Raw genomic sequence first — 19,297 nt, forward strand, 5'->3', positions numbered from 1 at the left:
GTTGTGCCACAGCTGCCAGGAGGTAGCTTCTCCTACATTTAGGGAATGTTAAACATGAGGATTTTAGTACATTTCATATTTCTCCCCTTGAAACATTTTTAGCAACACACAAAGAGATCCCAATGAAAGCAAAGTCAATGGAAGGGTATCTGAGATGAGGTTGTTTTAAGTCAGCTTGTAATAGTCACAAAGACATCCTGCAACATGTAATGGAAGATGAATCAAAAGTAATTTATATGCGTTCCTTTGTCTTCCATTCACCAGACGCAGAAGTTCGTGCCACAGGTCACGTGAAGCAGTTATATCACTACAATAACATCCTTTCTGTACTACAGAAAGCACATTCCTAAGATCACTAATCATTAGTGGTATTTGTTGCGTACTGGAAAAATCACTCCTTGAGTAATTTGTGGCTTAGTAGTGCCATGCATTAACAGGAGCATCTGAACATCCTACGCATAAATCAGTAACAGTCTCTGGTGGACCTGACAGAGGTTTTCTCCTGTGTTATTTTCTGTTGGGCAGGCTGTGTGGGGTGTTTTCTTAGCTTGATCTGACTGTTCTAAAGGCCTTTATTTTTTCAGGTAAAAAGGATATCTGGATCTGCAAGAGGGTTGATTTCTAAAAGCGGTGTGATAACTTGCAGAATTCCTAAAAGCAGCCAGAGGCCGAATTTGCTTAATCTATCTCGGAAGTTTGTCCCAAAGGCACATTCTCTGACCACAAATGGTTTATGTGGAGCCCTAGGTTACATATTTTGCAAAGGGAACACCATCCTGACGGAAGCGGTGACAAACTATGAAAGGTTGTACACCCTAAAAGCCTTAAAGATTTATGGAATCTACAGAGCCAAAGAATTAGGAACATAGTTCCATTAGCAATGCAACTGTTTGATGGCTTGTCCTGATACACGCTTTTTACGCAACAAAAAAAACTGAAGAATCAGATAAATCCAGATGGTCTCCCTGGCTTTCAGACTCTTCCTTCTTCTAAGAAGATTTCAGCACAAAATGAGTTTAAATAGACCAGCTGCAGAGTACTGCACATTTCGTTAGAGTTCCCAGGCATCTCCTCTGGGGGAAACAGAACTGTATAATAAAGACTCCATTTTAGTTTGTGACTTAGAACTGCCCTTGTCATCAAATAGAAACAGATACAGAATTAAAATATTGTGGGAAGCAAATCCAAACATAATATCATATGATACCGATATCATAAGGCAAGTTGCCAACGCATCTTAAGAAATCAGCACAATTTTTTTTTTTCCAAGGTGGTAAGAGAGAAAATCAAACCAACTTCTTACTGCTGAAAGAAGAATGCTTAGCCAGCTAAGCACTTCTGTAACTTTTCCTTCCCATTGTGAGTAACTTCTAGAGGTAAATGAAACCATCATCTCCATCTGGTTCTCTCATTTCCCTTGAGAGGCTTCTGATCCACAAGGTTTCTTTCCCATCGTGGGTCTCTAGCTTTTACATTCTTTTACTGCATTTCGAAAGCTGAATTCAGCTGGAGGGCAGGGCTGTTATTCAGGGGGAGCTCCACAGTCTGAAGAAACAGGCTGGTGTGAGCTTCCTGGAGTCCAAAAAGAGCAACTGCAAGGTCTTGCCTCTGGGAAGGAATAGCCCTGTGCAACAGTACAGGCTGGGGGCTGTTCGGAAGCAACTCTGCAGAAAAGGACCTGGGCGTCCTAGTGGACAATTTGAATAAGAGCCAGCAGTGTGCCCTCACAGCAAAGGCGGCCAACAGCGTCTTGAGCTGTATTAACAAGAGGGCCAGGGAAGTGATCCTTCATAAGACTTCATCTGAGTACTGTGTCCAGTTTTGGGCTCCCTCCAGTACAAGAACAATTTTGACAATGGGAGAGAGTCAATCAGAAGGCTTCCAAAATGGTCAGGGAGAACATGATGCACATGAAGAAGCTGAGAGAGCTGGACATCTTCAGCTTGGAGAAGAGAATGCTAAGGGGAGACCTTGTTGCTGCCTGTAACTACCTGACTGCAGGACAGGATGGGAAGATGGAACTAGCCTCTTCTCAGAGGTGCACAGTGATGGCACAACAGGCAACAAACACAAGTTGCAACATGGTAAATTCCATATTCCAGATAAAAGGGAAAAAAAATCTGGAACAGATTGCTCAAAGAAGTTGTAGAATCTCCATCTTTGGAGGTGTTCAGGACTCTCCTGAATGTGGCCCTTATCAACCTGATCTGATTAGACCTGTTTTGAGCAGGGAGTTGAACTAGATAACGCCTGAAGGTCCCTTCCAACCTGAATTATGATTGTATGACTCTAAGACACCTGATAATAGACTATAGAGGAGAGTCCTGCAGTGACAGGGGATGTTCTAATTAAGCAAAAGAGATTTTCAACTTTCCAGTTTCTGTAGTTACTTATCTGTGTTCTCTAACTGAAATAAGAATTTCTTCTGAAGAAGTTGATTCTTCTGAACTTGAAGAAAAGGAATAACGCATTTAAAGCAGACAAATTAATTGTCTTCCTTCATGATATTAACACATCAGAGCTTTGCTAGCTCCTCCACCTTCTTATCCCTTAAATCTCTAAAAGTCACATATGCACTAGATTTTTTTCTGTGACAGTAAATACAAAGGCCCACCCACCCAGCTAAATACAAGTGCTGTATGTCTATCTACGGGCCACACGTCTCCTTTTTGATGTCAGCAGACACCTGAAGGTTATTACTAGCACTGTTCCCAGATAATCACTCGTGAGCAAGTCCAGATCTGTACTCAGGTTCACAGTTTCTCTCTGCTATCCACTGAATTATTAGATCACAATACAGGGATGTCTTGGTGCCACTCTAAGAAGATCATTTAATGTTAAAGGAAATCTTTATCTTCCATGTTCATTAGGTAAGTAGCCCTTTTACCTGAGAGAGGATAGATCCAGTGTGCTGCCCATGAATAACTGGACCCTGGTCAGCAGGCGGGTTTGACATATGCCATGGAAAAAACATGCCATCTCTAAAACTGTCTGGGCTTCATAGTATATAAAAGGATTATTCATTGAAATACAGCTTTATAACTTAACAGCTACAACAATACTAGAACAAAACCTCACCCTTTTCTTACTATTTTTGATTGTTAAAGTATTTTAATTAAAAAAGAAACTTTTATTGAAAACACGATTCATCTCCTTTGCCATAATTCTGCTTGTTGGAAAACACATTTTAATGAATGGTTCCATAGTATTTTAAATCAAATATCCAAAGAAAACCCATGAAAAATTGTGGGTAATTTAAGCTATCATGAGTTCTACAGAACAGAAACATCTCTGGAGCTTCAGGAGTTTACATGATATTTCAAATGTTATTTTATTAACTGTTGTTACTACTAACCTACAGCCAAGCTGAATGGTTGGTGCCTGATCTTGCAAACACTTCCAGAATCCTGCAGTATGCTCTGTGGCATTAGCTAAATGTGTGGTACTACAAGACTACAGGATCTAGGTCTTAGGATCTAGCTTTTGTTGCTCTTGGCTACTCATTTTCATCTCATTAGGGATTTTTTTGTTATAGCTTTCAGTAAAAATCCTCCTACTCCTCTCTTTGTTTTAATTTTTTCTTTGTTCCCATTTTAATTGCCTATTATGCTGATTTTTTTTTAAGAATAACAAAGTCCCAGTTGCAGAATGGATTTGATTTCATCCTTTTAGAAAGGAAAATGAGTATTGATTGTATATTATTGATATCAAAGGATGTAATTAATCTCATCCTCAGAAACACATTTACAAAACCACCATGATACATTTACCTAAGATTAATTTTTAATTCACTTCAGATAGGAGCCTCATGATTGTACATAAAGCACGTTTATTTGACACTCTAGAGTTATTTGGTTGCTGATTGGTTTGTGTTTTAGAAGAGAATAAACACATAACATTTAGTTGTGGGTTATTTTGGTAAGAAACATCTGTTAATTTTACTATGCCTAAAGTCATTATCAGGGAAAAATGGTAGCATAAATTCCAAGAACAATTATCTTTTACATTTTTACTGCATTGTATATGTGAAACAATTCAGGGATGCTGGGGAAAAAAATTAAGCTTTTTTTTGCTTATTTAAACATGGTAACATATAGAAGGAAAATATTAGGGAGGATCTCATACTGCCTCCTACCCTTGAACGAGTTCATGTTTATTGGATCAATGCCCAGTACTACTAAGATCCTTCAAGTAAAAACAGTTAGAAAAACATTAAAGATGAATTGTGTCTCATAACTATGGGTTTGGTACTCTTAAATAAAAGCTGTATTTTGAAGTACCGAGCAGTTTAAATTCCATGGATGCAGTGAATTCTATGGCTCAGTGAGAGCTGAAGGAGGAGACTATGATTACTATAGGATTAATTCAGCACATAAGCACATGCGGGATTTTAATCATGGATTTAGCTTCTGTGGGAATGAAGAGCACATGTAAGTCTGTAGCTATTTTGCTGAATCAGGAACCATGAGTCTGCTGATTCAATTATTTCCATACATTTCATCTCTATTTTATACTTAATGTATTGTTCTCCACATTCTTTTCAATATTTTATATTTTTGTCAGGACTTTAGTTGCCTTTTTTGGCTTTGCTTCTTTTATGCAAACCCCAGGTTGAAACAATCTTTCACAACCTGTGCACCTCCTCCAAATTCTGTATTTTGCCTGTATAGTTCTAGTCCTCTTCTCTGCCTGCATCCTTACTCATTCTTGCTTCTGAATTACTTTAGTCACTGTACCAGGTTGAATCATAATTTGATTTTACACTGATTCCTGCTTCCAATCTCACTGACCAGCAGTAAGTAGAAAAGTTTTAGATGTCTGGCTCCTCAAAAGATGCAGGTCCTTACTGATATATTTACATGCTTGAGGAGAACAGATCACATTTATGAAATTAGGAAAATAATTAAGAGCACCCTTTCTTTCACCCTTATGAAGGTGAAACAGAGTAGTTAAGTGTCACATGTTTCAGGCCTTTATATCCAACCTAAAGAAAATACTATGTCCATACATCAATGTCAGAGAACAACATAATGTTTAGTTGTAATATATTTGTGCCTAATGCTGTCTTACAGGGGAGCCTCAGATGTAAACAGAAACTTGAAGTGAGACTATAATGCTACAATCTGGGACCTGTGAAGACAATATCTGGAAGCTAAGATCAAAAAGGAAGAACTTCAAGCAAAATTTTCTGTTTCAGAAATAAAGGCATTCTTCTCTTTTTGCAGATAAGATTAGTAATCGCCACAGCAAATAAATTCTTTTTTTTCAAGAGTTTATACTTTGCTTGCTCTTAAAATTGCCAATCAGATCATGAGCATATTGGTATCAGCTTTGTCTCTTCCAGATAAAGAATTTGGAGAGCAGCCTAATTTTTTTTATCTGATTGATTGTAGTCCCACCAAAGCAAACTGAGCTGAGCTGACCTGCAACCATATCAGTACTGTGATGAGTAAAATGATTTGTAGTGAAAAGAGGAGAATCAAAATGTGAAAATATATTCTAGAAACACCAGATCAATGATAAAAAGCCATTTATATCTTTTGTACAGATTCAAGTAATGTGCTGCTGATGGACAGCCCTAACTGGTGCTGATGAAATACAGAGCTAGAACTGCAGGCAAAAAATGACTCAGCTTCAAGAAAATTGGTGTAGAGTTTAACTGAAATAGCAGAGAATTGTAATTTTAAATGGGAGGAAAGCTAAAAATATTAAAAGCTGTAAAAGAAATACTGTACTATACTAATAAAGACATAGATGAGAGCATATGATCAAGTTTGAAGAAGAAATAGGGCTGTTTTATTTGAAATCCAAGCTTTATGCATGGGGCTAATGCTTCTCCCTGGAGAATGGCATTGCCAGTTACTATAAACCCAGGAAATTTGTGGTGTTTTGTGTTGTTACCAGCACTTGGATGACTGTCCAAGAGTTTCAAGAATCAAAAACCAAATTTAAAAAAAAAAAACAACCAGAGAGATAAAAGATGTTACAAAAGAGTAAGTTTCTGGCCTTTATGATTGTTGAAGTAATTTTAAAAGATGGCCCAAATGAACCAGCAATTTGATAAAACCAAAAGAGAAGAAAGACTCGCACTCCCTGGCTCCACATCTTCTTAAAATAGCATTGTGTTTTCGGCCCTTGTGCTTTTTGAAATTTATAACTGGCAATACTCAGTTCCCTAGCTCCTTTCCGTTTTCAGATATATGAGGCAAATATGACACACACTCCTGTTAAAGTGCAACGCCACAGCTTCTCTGCCAACACATGCCCCAATGTGCTTTATGCAAGACTTCATGAGCAAGATGCTAGTTGCTAGGCGAGATTGCAACCTATTAGTGTCAATCTCTCATTCTGCAAATGAGATGTGACTTAGACAAATGTCAGTGAAAATTGATTTGGAGACAGTCATGAAGAACTTGGACAGGCAGTTGCAGCAGATGGGAAGAAAAAGGTTCACTAAATCATATCTTATGGGCAAACCTAAAGGGAAAGGGATTATCATGTTGATCATCAGAAGGTTATAGCAGTAACTGACAGGCTTCCTGAAAGGAGGCACGGCTACATAGATGTGCGACATTTTCCTGGGAACTCCTGGACTGTGTATGTGCAGTAGTTCTGTTAAGTGATAGAGGAGGCATGGCATCCTAGCCTGCTCTAACAAAAATGAAAGGTAGGGAATCCTGGTCAAAAAGGTTGAGTAGGAGTGTGGTCAATACTTTTCTGTTTATTTCTAAATGTTAGGAATAAAAGCCTGCAGCTGTTCTTGTACTGAGAAAGAAAATAGCGTCTTACCAGAGAAACTGGAAATATATTCTAAGCAGAATGGCTCAGTAAAATGTTGCAGATAGGAGGGTCTTTTCATTAGGTTTGGTGCTTAAAATAAGGCCACTAAGTACATGATTATATCTCAATGTAAGCAGAAATCTCCCAGCTTGGAGTCCAGTTCAGTCCAAAAGGGTGTCAAAAATGCGGATGGTTTTGCTGGCAAGTTATATACTGAAATATGAAGTCCAGTCTCTTAAACTTTACAGCAATGGGAGAAGGGAGATGAACTAAAAGAAACACTTTCACCAAGACAGTGAAATCCTTCTGTAGCCTCCTATACAAATTGTAACAATGAGAGTCCATCAGCAAAACTAATATTTTTCTTTTGTCACCTCCAGTGTCTCTAAGCAGCACTAGGACCTTCATTTGTATGCCAGTGTGCAGAGAGTTCCCTAGGATGTATTTTATGTTTCAGTAACTGATTTACATTTAATCTGCTGTAATAAAGGCCAGATGATCACCTCTATTATGCAAACGAATGCATGGAGACAGCAAGGAAGTCAGTAACTTGAAGTGGCAGAAGGAATAACTGCCATTCTGTTCAGGGTGCTGCTTCTTTCTATCCCTTGACCTTTCAATAGCTTTCTTGCTTGCAAATTCATATTCAAGGAGAAGGGTACAGTCAACTGGAAGACGATGAATTCGGTTAGAAACCACTTTATGTCACAATTGAGACTCAGCTTACAGAGGGAAAGATACACTGGGGATATAAAAGGTGTTCAGTAAGTAAAAGCCTTGTTACCTTTGGGCTTTTAGTTCATATGAACTCTCAATAGTTTGAATGAACAGGCTTAAGATGCATTGGTTTTTAAGCCAGAGAAGGACTTATTTTCATGAAATGCAAGTAACGATGATATTTATGCTTAGGGAAAGAAGTATAAACAACCTACATGCAATTATCAGGAATATAAACTTAATAGAGAAGATGGTCTAGTTATATTTATGTCTTTGTCATTTTATGTTTGTCTTTTTAAAGAGGTGAATGAAATATTGAATTAAATATTAGTCATACCCTTCAAAAGCAGACAGTGAACTATGGACCTCCAGAGCTGAATCCATTCTCTTCAGCTTAAGCTAAATAACCAAGCTCCCAGGAATTTATGGGACAAGAACAGTTAAAGGAAAAGGTTTTTCTGACCAGCAGAATTGTGTCAATATAATTGTGCCATTCTAGCTGAAGTAGCTTACATTCAAACACTTTATGCCATAAAAATTATAATTCAAACTTCTAGTATTTAAATACCATAAATACTCAAAATTATTTTATAAAATCTCATTTGAAGGATGTTTACTGGGCATTAATAGAGATTCACTTGGGAGCTAGTGCCTGAGCCTTAGAGATGGCTGTAAGACCCAAGAGCATTGTGAATATTTGTATCTTGCACGTATTGAAACAGATCAAGTTTTACCTGTATGGGATTAATGTGTAGGTTTTCTATTTTCCTTCTTCTTTTTGGCTAGACTGGAGAAAGAATTTTGGGGAAAAAAAGAAAAAAACAACACATGGGAATTAACAAATTAATATATTAATAATTGCACACACACATATATATTAAAATTAATACATCCGTAAATTAAATAAAATTAATAATTCCATTGGCTTTTCAGAAGGCAGAGAGATAATAATTCTATTTCTCTCTGTGAGAGTAGTCCCAAATCTTTGTCCCAGGACAACAGATAATGCAGGCTTACAGCCTCCATTTTGTAAACTATGTGAGAAGGGCCCAAGAGCCCTGGTTCTGAAAACTTCCTGAACTTTGCGAAACTTCAGATCTGACTCAAACTTTGTGGCACAGGCCCATTTCTGAAACCTGTAACAAGGCACTTGATTCTCTTCTGCCAGTGTCAAACAGATGTAGTTCTGTTTCAGTGGGTTCATTTCTGAAGTTTAGCCTATGTTGAAGGAAAATGCTTATGTATGGCTTATCATCTCTTCTCTTGCTAACATTTCCTTTTATCCTAGGGGTGCTTACCCAGATTTTTTGGAAAAACTGTTCCCTTCTCACTCTGTATTGAGCTTGAAGTTTGTGGTTTCTATTTCAGACCTAAAGAGGGACTTGTGTGCCTGAAACATTCTTTCATTACATCCCATTGGCTTGATGAAAAGATGTTACCTCTCCCTACAGACTTCGCCTGCATGTCTGCTGAGAGAGAAAATGCAAGCTATAATGAGAGCAACTCACAGCTGGTTCAACCTGGAAACCCTCACAGAAAAAATTGCCCTTACAGTCAGCAGACATTTTGCCTAGTCTGACATGTCAGGTTTTGGCCTTGTACTTCTAATATAAAGCCCCTCCCAGAAGACCTGAATCAAAATATCTAAGATTAATCAATATCATATTTATGTAGGAAACAGTCTAAGAGACACTATTTGACCTTTTGGTAACTGACCTACTAACAAAAGCAAGGTCTCGCAGGATTTACCTCTTCATGCTCAGTGTGCGGCAACAAGCCAGTATAACATCTGCTTAGTATTCATTGCAAAGCAAATGTATAATGCTGACACCATTAATCAGCTTGTCCAACTGAATAAAATGTCAAAAGCTGATGTAAGAAAGCTTGGCTTTAAAAGCAAACATTTCATGTGGATCTGCATGGGTTTATCTAATGATAGATTAGTTAACCCTGGAAGATGAAGAATGACTCCAGCCTAATGTTTGAGGGGGGAATGCATGTAAATCTAACAATGTACACAGAAAGATTGTAAAGAAATTAGAGATATGGGAACTAGTTCTACAAAAATCAATCACCTACCATTGGTGCCTCAAACTTCAGTATGTGATATTAAACAGAACTAATAAAAAACATTTTGAGTCCTACCCACAGGTTGCAAGCTGAGCCTTAAAAGTAAGTTTTTTCATTCACAGAACTGCTGAACAGTAGGTAGCATTTCTTCCTCCTTCCCTTCTTTTGCTGAGCCACAGACAGTAACAGTACCTAAAAGACAGAAATTAGCTGGAATTAATCTCAGTGGAATAGGTGCAAAGCAGTGCAGCAGTACTTGAAATCTGGGGTTAAATTATGGGTGAAAACTGAGGAACAGTCAGTAAAGGGTGCTGTCACTTCCTTATTTAATGAGGAGTAGAACATCTGTCAGGGAAAGAGGAGGTAGGGAACACAGACACATGGAAGCTACAGATGGAAAAAATCTCTGCTAGCCAGCTTAAAAATGCAGGACCTATTCTATTGCTTTGTCAAATCTGCTTTCAAAAGTACAAGGCTTTTCTGCTTCCAAGATTTCCTTTGGAAGATGTCTCTGGACTGTCGTGTATTTTGGTCTTAATATATTTTTTCCTCATAGCCTTTTTTTTTTACCCTGAATTTCTTCCTGCAATTACCAGCACAACCTTTTGTAATACAATAAAAATTCACCTTCCTCAGTAGAATTCATTGCCTTTCTTTTAGGGTCAGATTGTGTTATGTCTTCTCAGAATATCGTGCCCTAAATTTGCCCCATTGGAAATTATCAGGATTATTCAAGGGGTAGGGTTCTAGCCTTAAAGAATAAAGTAGGCATTGCTAGAATAGGTACAGTGTGTCTTGAAAAAACAATGAGACAAATGTTTTTTCATTGGGAAGAAAAGACTATATATTGAATGAATCAGCCTCTTCATCACTGTAAATCAGAGACTTGGTAAACAGAGTTGCCATCATGTGAACTGAAAGATGTGCTGTTCTAATAGAAGAAATACATGATTTTTCTGTTGTAATGTTTTTCATTGACCTTGTGGAAGGAAAAAGCTTGAGAATTTACTGTAAAGTGCTAGTGAGTAAGGACTGTGGCCTTTGCTCCAACTGGCTAAAGAACAACAGTAGCATGAAATAATTTTGGGTCTGATGATCATAAGTTAGATCAGAAATATAAATGAAATTATTTTAAATAAACGAACAGCAGTGTTGGGAAAAAGAAGCAATTTTGTAAAACAAAGAGAACCATTTGGTGAAGTAGGCTGGACTGAATAGCTCAAAGTCCTGAATGTTGAGAAAATTTGGGAGAATTTGTAAGCAGGAGATGCAAAAACCCTCTGTAACTTGAATCCCAATAAAAGACACTTTTAGAGGAGGGGTTTGACTGTAACTGGATGAGCAGCTACCTGAAAAAAATACATTAGAAGTAAAGAGAAGCTTAGAAAAAATGGGAAAGGAAATTAGTCAACTAAAATTTCTCTGCCTTGGATATCAGAAAAAATAGCAATAAAGTATGAATTGCCAAAAAGACCAAAAAAAGGGGGGAGATGGAGAGGGGGAGTCTTTAATCATTAAAAAAATGGATCACTGTGCATTGCTAACAAATCAGAAATTAAGGATTATCTGCCAAAGACACCAAAAGAAAATGGGGGCTATTTTTTCCATCTTGTAGAATCATAGAATCATAGAATCATTTAGGTTGGAAAAGACCTTCAAGATCATTGAGTCCAACCATCAACCATGCCCACTAAACCATGTTCTGAAGTGCCTTGTCTACGCGCTTTTTGAATACCTCCAGGGATGGTGACTCAACCACTTCCCTGGGCAGCCTATTCCAATGTCTGACAACCCTTTTGGTGAAGAAATTTTTCCTAATATCCAACCTAAACCTCCCTTGCCACAACTTGAGGCCATTTCCTCTTGTCCTATCACTAGTTACTTGGTAGAAGAGACCAGTACCCACCTCACTACAACCCCCTTTCAGGTAGTTGTAGAGGGCGATAAGGTCTCCCCTCAGCCTCCTCTTCTCTAAACTGAACGGCCCCAGCTCCCTCAGCCACTCCTCATAAGACTTGTGCTCCAGGCCCCTCACCAGCTTGGTTGCCCTTCTCTGGACACGCTCCAGCACCTCAATGTCTTTCCTGTAGTGAAGGGCCCAAAACTGAACACAGTACTCGAGGTGCGGCCTCACTAGTGCTGAGTACAGGGGACAATAACTTCCTTGCTCCTGCTGGCCACACTATTTCTGATAGACGCCAGGATGCCATTGGCCTTCTTGGCCACCTGGGCACACTGCTGGCTCATATCCAGCCGGCTGTCAACCAGCACCCCCAGGTCTTTCTCTGCCGGGCAGCTTTCCAGCCACTCTTCCCCAAGCCTGTAGCGCTGCATGGGGTTCCTGTGACCCAAGTGCAGGACCTGGCACTTGGCCTTCTTGAACTTCATACGATTGGCCTCAGCCCACCGATCCAGCCTGTCCAGATCTCTCTGTAGAGCTTTCCTACCCTCAAGCAGATCGACCCTGCCTCCCAACTTGGTGCCGTCTGCAAACTTACTGAGGGTGCACTCAATCCCCTCGTCCAAATCATCACTAAAGATATTAAACAGAATGGAGCCCAACACCGAGCCCTGAGGAACACCACTTGTGACCCGCCGCCAACTGGATTTCACCCCATTCACCACAACCCTCTGGGCTCATCCATCCAGCCAGGTTTTCATCCAGCAAAGAGTACACTTGTCCAAGCCACGAGACACCAGCTTCTCAAGGAGTATGCCATGAGAGACAGTGTCAAAGGCCTTGCTGAAGTCAAGGAAGATAACATCCACAGCCTTTCCGTCATCCACTAGGCAGGTCACCTGGTCACAGAAGGAGATCAGGTTGGTCAAGCAGGACCTGCCTTTCGTAAACCCATGCCTGATCCCCTGCTTGTCCTGGACTTGCCATGTGAGTGCTCTCAAGACAAACTGTTCCATAATCTTCCCCAGTACCAAGGTTTGTACAGCAAACACTACTTCTGTGTTTAACAATACAGAAGGGACATGATGATGCACTTGTAAACTTCAATAGTATACAAGGCTTTAGAACATGTTGCAAAGGAAAATATTGTACAAGGCATAAAGGTAATGAAAAATAGGACAAAATGCAGTCTGGGTTTATGAAAGATAACAGATTCATCTGGCATTGTTTTTGACAACAATCAACTTCTTTTAGGAAAGAAAATGCAGTAAATCTATTGTGACTTTTGTAAAGCGTTTTCATACAGTTCATCAATTAAAGTGGAGAAGATACGAAATAGTATAGGAATCACCTGAATGTGTGGATACAATTGAGTATGATAATAACAAGAGGGTTTGGCAAGGAGAGTAAGGGAGAGAGAGAACAAGGGTTTATCACTGAGGGGTCAAGGAAGATTACAGAGAGACATCCTCCAGGACTGTTTATGGAACTCAATATTATAAAATATTCTCATGAATGGCCTTGGCACAAAGACTAGGAACATATTAATGAAATCTGTTGATGACACAGTTGGAGGCATTTTCAGTACAGTGGCAAAATACTGTATAAGGAGAGGGAACAGATTATCATACAAGAAAGATTGATTTTTAAGTCAGGAGTAATAGAAATGTGATGAACTACAATAAAATGCAAAGACTAATAAGAATTTCTCATTTAAGTTGGTAGTTTGTCAACTGGAGATGTCCGGGGATAATGACCCATGTGTTAGGTTGATGGCCCAACTATGAGATGTGACTGGCATGAAGACATGAAAAAGACAAATATGATCCTCATCTGAGAGGCAAGATATTTTAACAGAGATAAGGAAATATTAAGTTAATTTTATATGACATAATGAAACATCCCCTGGAATGTCATGTTCTAGTCACCATTACTTAAAAAATTAATTTGATCTGGATTGGGTGCTCAGAACACATTCAGAGACTGGACGCTAGGCTGGTCAGGAGACTGGATACTACATTCACAAAGAGCCTATCTTGCTAAGGTGCCTAAAAGAGTGATATTGTTCAAATGAGCAATTAGATAAGCTCATAGATAAGAGGAATTTGACCTTCATTGCAAAAGATGATACTGGCAAAATGACAGCTAAAAGAAGGCTTCTAAAGAGCAGAGCAGGGAGTTATTAAACAGCCTTCTGACATAATAGGTGCAAGAAGACCACTTATATTTTAAAAGGATTGCCAACAGTTTGTGAGTAGATTTCTATTAAATGACTGTTTGCCATAACAGGAGATTGCATTTTGTGGACCTTGAGGCTTTTATACAGACCCTTAAGTCCTTTTACCTTCTCCCAGAGGAAAGAAAAAAAGCCAAAAAGGAAAAAAGACATTTAAAGTTGCCACTGCTCTTCAGGACTGAGGATTCTACTGTAAAACAGATAGTTTGAAAAACTCCCTATGGCCTCAGAAGGCTCTAAGTAGTGTTTAGATTCCCCTCAGGCTCTAGTAGATTCACTACTTGTTCTTTGGCTCCTAAATAGCTCTCTGCTTCGTTCTGTAGGATTCTTATTCCTTGTTATAGTGCTCCTCTAGGTTCAGCTTTTCCTGGTGAGGCCCAAGTAGTTCTTGGACTAGGCTGTGTTTAGGTACAATCTTGAAAGAGTTTGGAAATCCTGTAACAAGATACCTGATCATGCTCTGCCTGTGTCTGATCATGGTCTGCCTGTGAAATCAGCTGCACCTTTGGCTTTTGCCTTCCCAAGACAATGTGCTCCCCTGTCTTAGCTTTCTTAACTTGACTCTATTCACTTTTGATAACTGTCAGGTGGCCCCCAAACACACACTAGCTCAGTCATAGCAGGACAGACAACTGCTCATCTAGTGGAGTTGTGCCAGTCTGCAACCATATCAGTCAAATTTGGGATTCATAAAATCGCATTTAGAAGAACATGCATAAGGCAGAGACATATTCACAGGTTCACTTTCCACACATCACAGACCAACTCTTAGAAAAGCTTCAGAAGAGACCGGGAAAGTAACCCTAAGACATGCCCTTGTAAACCGCAACGCCAAACTTACCAAACTGGAGTGCCAATGCAGGCACATGTACACTGCTCCATTAACATGGTTTAGTTCCACTCTGTTTGGCATGGTTGTCCTCCGCTTGACTTACATCCAGGTTGCTGCTGGCTTCATCTTCCCCTTCGCGGGCTGCAAACAGGTTCTGCACAGGGACTACTTGTGTCCTGGTGGGATGCTGTGGCTGCGGTTTCTGTAGTCTGTTTCCAAACTGAGGCTGCACAATGCAAAAGGTAACCAACAAACAGATGTCAAAATTTAAATAAAATGAGAAAGAAATCATCTGGGCCTCTGTTAGCACCACAAAATATTTTCAGAGTGAGTGTGAATGAGTCCTAGACCTGGTAACTGGCAGTTGCAGATTGAACTTTAAAATAAAACTCTTTAAAGAAGCTGGATTTAAACTGAACATAAGATGTGATCCAGTTCTTAAATCGAAAGTAACTGTTTGACTGGTTAGGCAACTACGTGCACAAGAAAAACATTACCTTTAATTATAAATATACTAACTCAGAAATAAGGAAGGCTTACTTAATTTTGAGTCTTAGCTGTGGTCTCAAAATATTTCCCTATAGGAACTACGTAGTGCAACTTAAATGCTTTAATTGCTATGTAAGAGAATTCTTCAGGCTACGGAGACATATCTAGGACTATAAAGCAATACATGCATAATTTGTATTTTGCATATTACTTTTGGAAAAAATGGTACAAAGCACCTCTTTTTTCCCAGATAAAATGTCATCAGAGCATAGGCTGGCCTATTTTCAGGATTCTGGAATGTGACCTGTATTACCAAATTTCAGTTACGTTACTAATATTGGTATCCATGATTAGTTAAAAATCATCACATTCATGTTTGATGTGTACCTAGGAACTCAGGTATGAAATGTTCTGGGATAGCATATTAGAAACCTCACAGCTGTTTCATTTACATTTTTAGAAGTAATAGTTCCTAAAAAAATATTTTAAGTATTAACTCAAACAGTCTATAGAAGCTCTTCAGTTTCATACTCATTATAAATTAATTTTATGCCTTCTCCATACTTTTTCATATTCAGCTATTGGCAGTTACCACATTTGCAAGACAAAAGCTGGAATTCTGGCAACAAGGCAAAGAGCAGAAGGGACCTTTCACACTTGTAATGGTAGAGAAGGCAACCTGGGCTTGTGGGATGAATATGGCTAGAAGACAGAGTTAGAGAATTACTCTGCAGTGATATGTTTAATTGTGCCATTTCTAGATGGAATTTTTCCTTTCCAAATTCACCTTCCATCCGTTCCAGATGATGATGAGATCATCCTTCTCACAGCTAACATTAAAAGCATAGTTCAGTACACTGATGATACTTGGCTGGCATTGTCAAAGGTATTTTAACACTCATAGAGACTAGAAACCTATCCACTTTATATGCTCCCACCTCCCCCCGTTCCCCCCCCCCCCCCCCCCCCGCTTTTTTCTTCTTTTAATCACAGCTACTATTATTGTGATTTACACCTTCTGGTGCACCTTCCCATTCTCTAGTCTGTGTTTGTTTAGGGATGGGACTGTCATTTACTAGATGTCTGCAAAATGCCCACCACAGAGACTTCCCTGAGGACTTCCAAAATCCTTCTCGTTCCCTTTCATATAGTATCTAATAATATGCAAGTCAAGACCACAATTCTTCAGCAAATTCCATTGCTATGGAATCACGATATACACAAGGCCCTGATAATATCTGCGCATTTTGTACATAATTTTGTTCCTAGACAACTGCACACAGGGTCAAGTGCCTTGGGAGTTTAGATCATTTTGTTTCCTATGCATTATCTAAGTGAGGAATTGCATGCAGGCACAGAGTGCCTCCCACATTATCAGGAAGCATCTGGAAATTTGACCTGTATTTGAGAATGAAGTTCTCCGCATTGAGTTTCAGATGTAAAAGTCCTGCTTGTTTACAATATTTGTCACCAGACTTTATTATTTGATCTACTTTTTATCATCTTTCAAGATGCTACTTTATTTTTTCATTTTACACTTTTTCACATCGCCATAGTCTCCACTCTTACTTGTTCAAATCTATTAAGCTATCTGGATCATTGTTCTGAAACGAATTAATGAAACTGTCTCCTTTTTTTACACCAGACTTGACCGTGGCCTCAAAGAAGGACTTGATGTATAACACAGGCCTGATTCTCACTTCACGTAAATCAGAAAAACTCTGCTGAAGTTGCTGGAGATTCATAGATTTTCACAAGCTGGTCCTTTATACCCTTTTTGTCTAGGGAGTCCATAAGAGCATTAAAACATTAGCAGCGTCTGTAGCTACAATAGCCTAAGGCTATGAGTGAGGCAAGAAGTTAATCACTTTCTAGATCAGCTGATATAGCTAGCAAACCCCAGACTTGTTTGCATGCTACAAATCTTTTCTATAATGGATAGTCTAATGAAAGGCATGACTTTCTAAAAACTATGCCTAGTACTTAAGGGTAGCTCCTAAGCAATGGTTCACTCTAGAACCCGCCAACACTGATCCTTTAATTGTTTACTAAGCATTTCTAGACTGGTGTGAAGGGATTCTTGTCTCCCACTGAATAGGCACTGCGCTTGTTGAAACATTCCCAATCCCTGGTGCTCCCTCTTTATTATCTTTTCTTCATATTCTGCTTTCCAGAAGCAAATGCTGTGTTGTATTATCTGATCATCCTCTTCTCAAAACTCACCACAATAAAAATATTAGTGGTTATTTCCCCAGGGCTAAGGGGAATCCTGAAAAAAGCCTTCAGAGTTTCTTGTCTCAGAAAGTACTTTGGGGTACCCATGGGTGAGATCCTAAGGAACCCCACAACATGTGGTGTGCTTCTAGAGGAAGTATGACCAGATCTGCATACGATTTCCTGATGTCTCATGCGTTCTTTCAAGACACCTAGCTTATCCTTTCATCAATCCAAATATTCACCTTTAAATTACTAGAAGATGCTTGTTCCTGAGAAAGCAGAGTGTGCTCTGTGTTTATCAGGAACAGGCTGGCTGGTGGAATGTGTATTGCTTGCTTGTTTTGCTTTTGTTTTTCAGCTCAAGGAGGTTATTAACACCATTTGCTTAGCACTCCACAGAATTGCTGAGCCCTGCGTTACAGTGAAAAAAAATTCCTTCATTACAGAAAAATACATCCCTTCAGCTAGGAGGAGGCAGTAACAGGACCAGCACACAGTTTAAAGAAATACTGCATTATAAACAGTTTGTTACGACATTTGACTCTGTAATTTTGAGAATGTAGTTTCTTGTTCTTCAGTAAAAGATTAAAAGGAAAGATTCATAGGACCATAAGAACAGGACCAGATAATTAGCATATTTACATCTGGGAAGGTAATGGTCCTGTGTAGCAATTTAAAACATTTTCCTCAACTAACCCACAACAGAAATTATCAGCCTAAAGGAGACGTCAGCAGCATTTGTTCCAAACAATCAGCTCCCTTACAGAAAAGTAGGCTTCTTAGAAACTTGTCAGTTCACATCAGATCATTTTCAGCTAGGATGGATCTTCCTGGTGCTTTGTAGGCTGAGATTGTAATCTTGCTGAAGAATTATCAGGAAGCCACAGAATGATAACATCTTTGGAAGGAAAGATGTAGCCCAGCGTGGATGGTAAGAAGACTTAGTTCCCTGCAACTGCTCCACCTATTTCAGGAGTTGACTCAAATATTTCTCCTGTTTCACAACTTGACTTTCTGCCAGGCTGTTGGCTGAGGGCCAGCATTCCAATTAGGACCAAGCTGGAAGACAGCCGGCAGGTCAATGCCTGTCCCTGGACACCAAAGGCACTGTTAAGATAAAATCTTAACCGCATTCTGGCCAAGATCAGACTGCAACCATCATTTACTCATTCCTCATCTTTCATACTGTTGCAGCTGGATTTGTACATCTGAAAGATCAGAGATAATAATGTGTGAAGTCTGAATGAACTTTTTCATATCGGAAACAACAGGGAAGAAGCTCTATGAGCAGGCGCAGCAAAACTGACAGTGAAAGGACTCTCTTATGCAAAAGATACCTTAGTGGATGGGGTTCACGTGATCAAAATAATTTCCATCTTTACGGAACATTTCTTCGTCTAAGCACTAGGAAGCATTGCAAACAACCTATTCACACAACTGCCATTGGAAGTAAGAAAGCAGCATTATTCTCATATTACAGATGGCAATAACGAGCGAGATACTTTCAAGCCACAGAAAACAGTAATAACTGGGACTGGATACTCAGAATATCAGGTCATCAACCCTTGTCCACAGCTTAAAAGTCACATTTTCATTGAACTGGGCCAGGCAGGTACTCACATAGACTCCACGAACTGACCACCTCTGTAAAACAATAAAACAACACAAAAAATCCCTGCCTAGTAGATAGGGAATTGAAGTGCAAATATATTTTGTCACACAGGAAGTTTATGGAAAAGGCAGGAACTGAACCAGATGTTCAAAGATCTGGTCCAGTGCCTTAAGCACGAAATAGTGCTTTTAACTCATAAAAGTGCTCTAGACAAAACTGCTCTTTCTCACCTTTTATGATCTGGTTTAGTAAAGAGAATAGAGAAAGATCAAGAAGTATGCTGTTAACCCAAAGGCTACTCTGTGATAACAGAACATGCTTTGATGACTATGGAATGTTATTTTGCTTTTACTTAAATCGCGGGGGGTGGGGGTGGGGGAAGAAAGTGTCTGTTTTGTGGAGACAATTTCCAGACTTGGTTCTGCTTTCCTCCTTTCCCTCTGT

General features: G+C 39.2%; 1 protein-coding gene across 1 annotated transcript in view; it reads right to left on the bottom strand.

Moving 5' to 3' along the window:
- DCBLD2 (discoidin, CUB and LCCL domain containing 2) overlaps positions 1–19,297 on the bottom strand; it is a 252,071-nt gene that overhangs the window by 48,457 nt on the left and 184,317 nt on the right. The window contains exons 4-6 of the mRNA XM_069785704.1: positions 14,545–14,761; positions 9,643–9,759; positions 8,232–8,284 (exon numbers count right to left, since the gene is read on the bottom strand). The gene's annotated coding sequence lies outside the window, so the exon portion shown is untranslated. The remainder of the gene's footprint in view (positions 1–8,231; positions 8,285–9,642; positions 9,760–14,544; positions 14,762–19,297) is intronic.

The sequence above is a fragment of the Haliaeetus albicilla genome, chromosome 6 (assembly GCF_947461875.1).
Source record: "Haliaeetus albicilla chromosome 6, bHalAlb1.1, whole genome shotgun sequence".
Lineage (NCBI taxonomy): Eukaryota > Metazoa > Chordata > Aves > Accipitriformes > Accipitridae > Haliaeetus > Haliaeetus albicilla.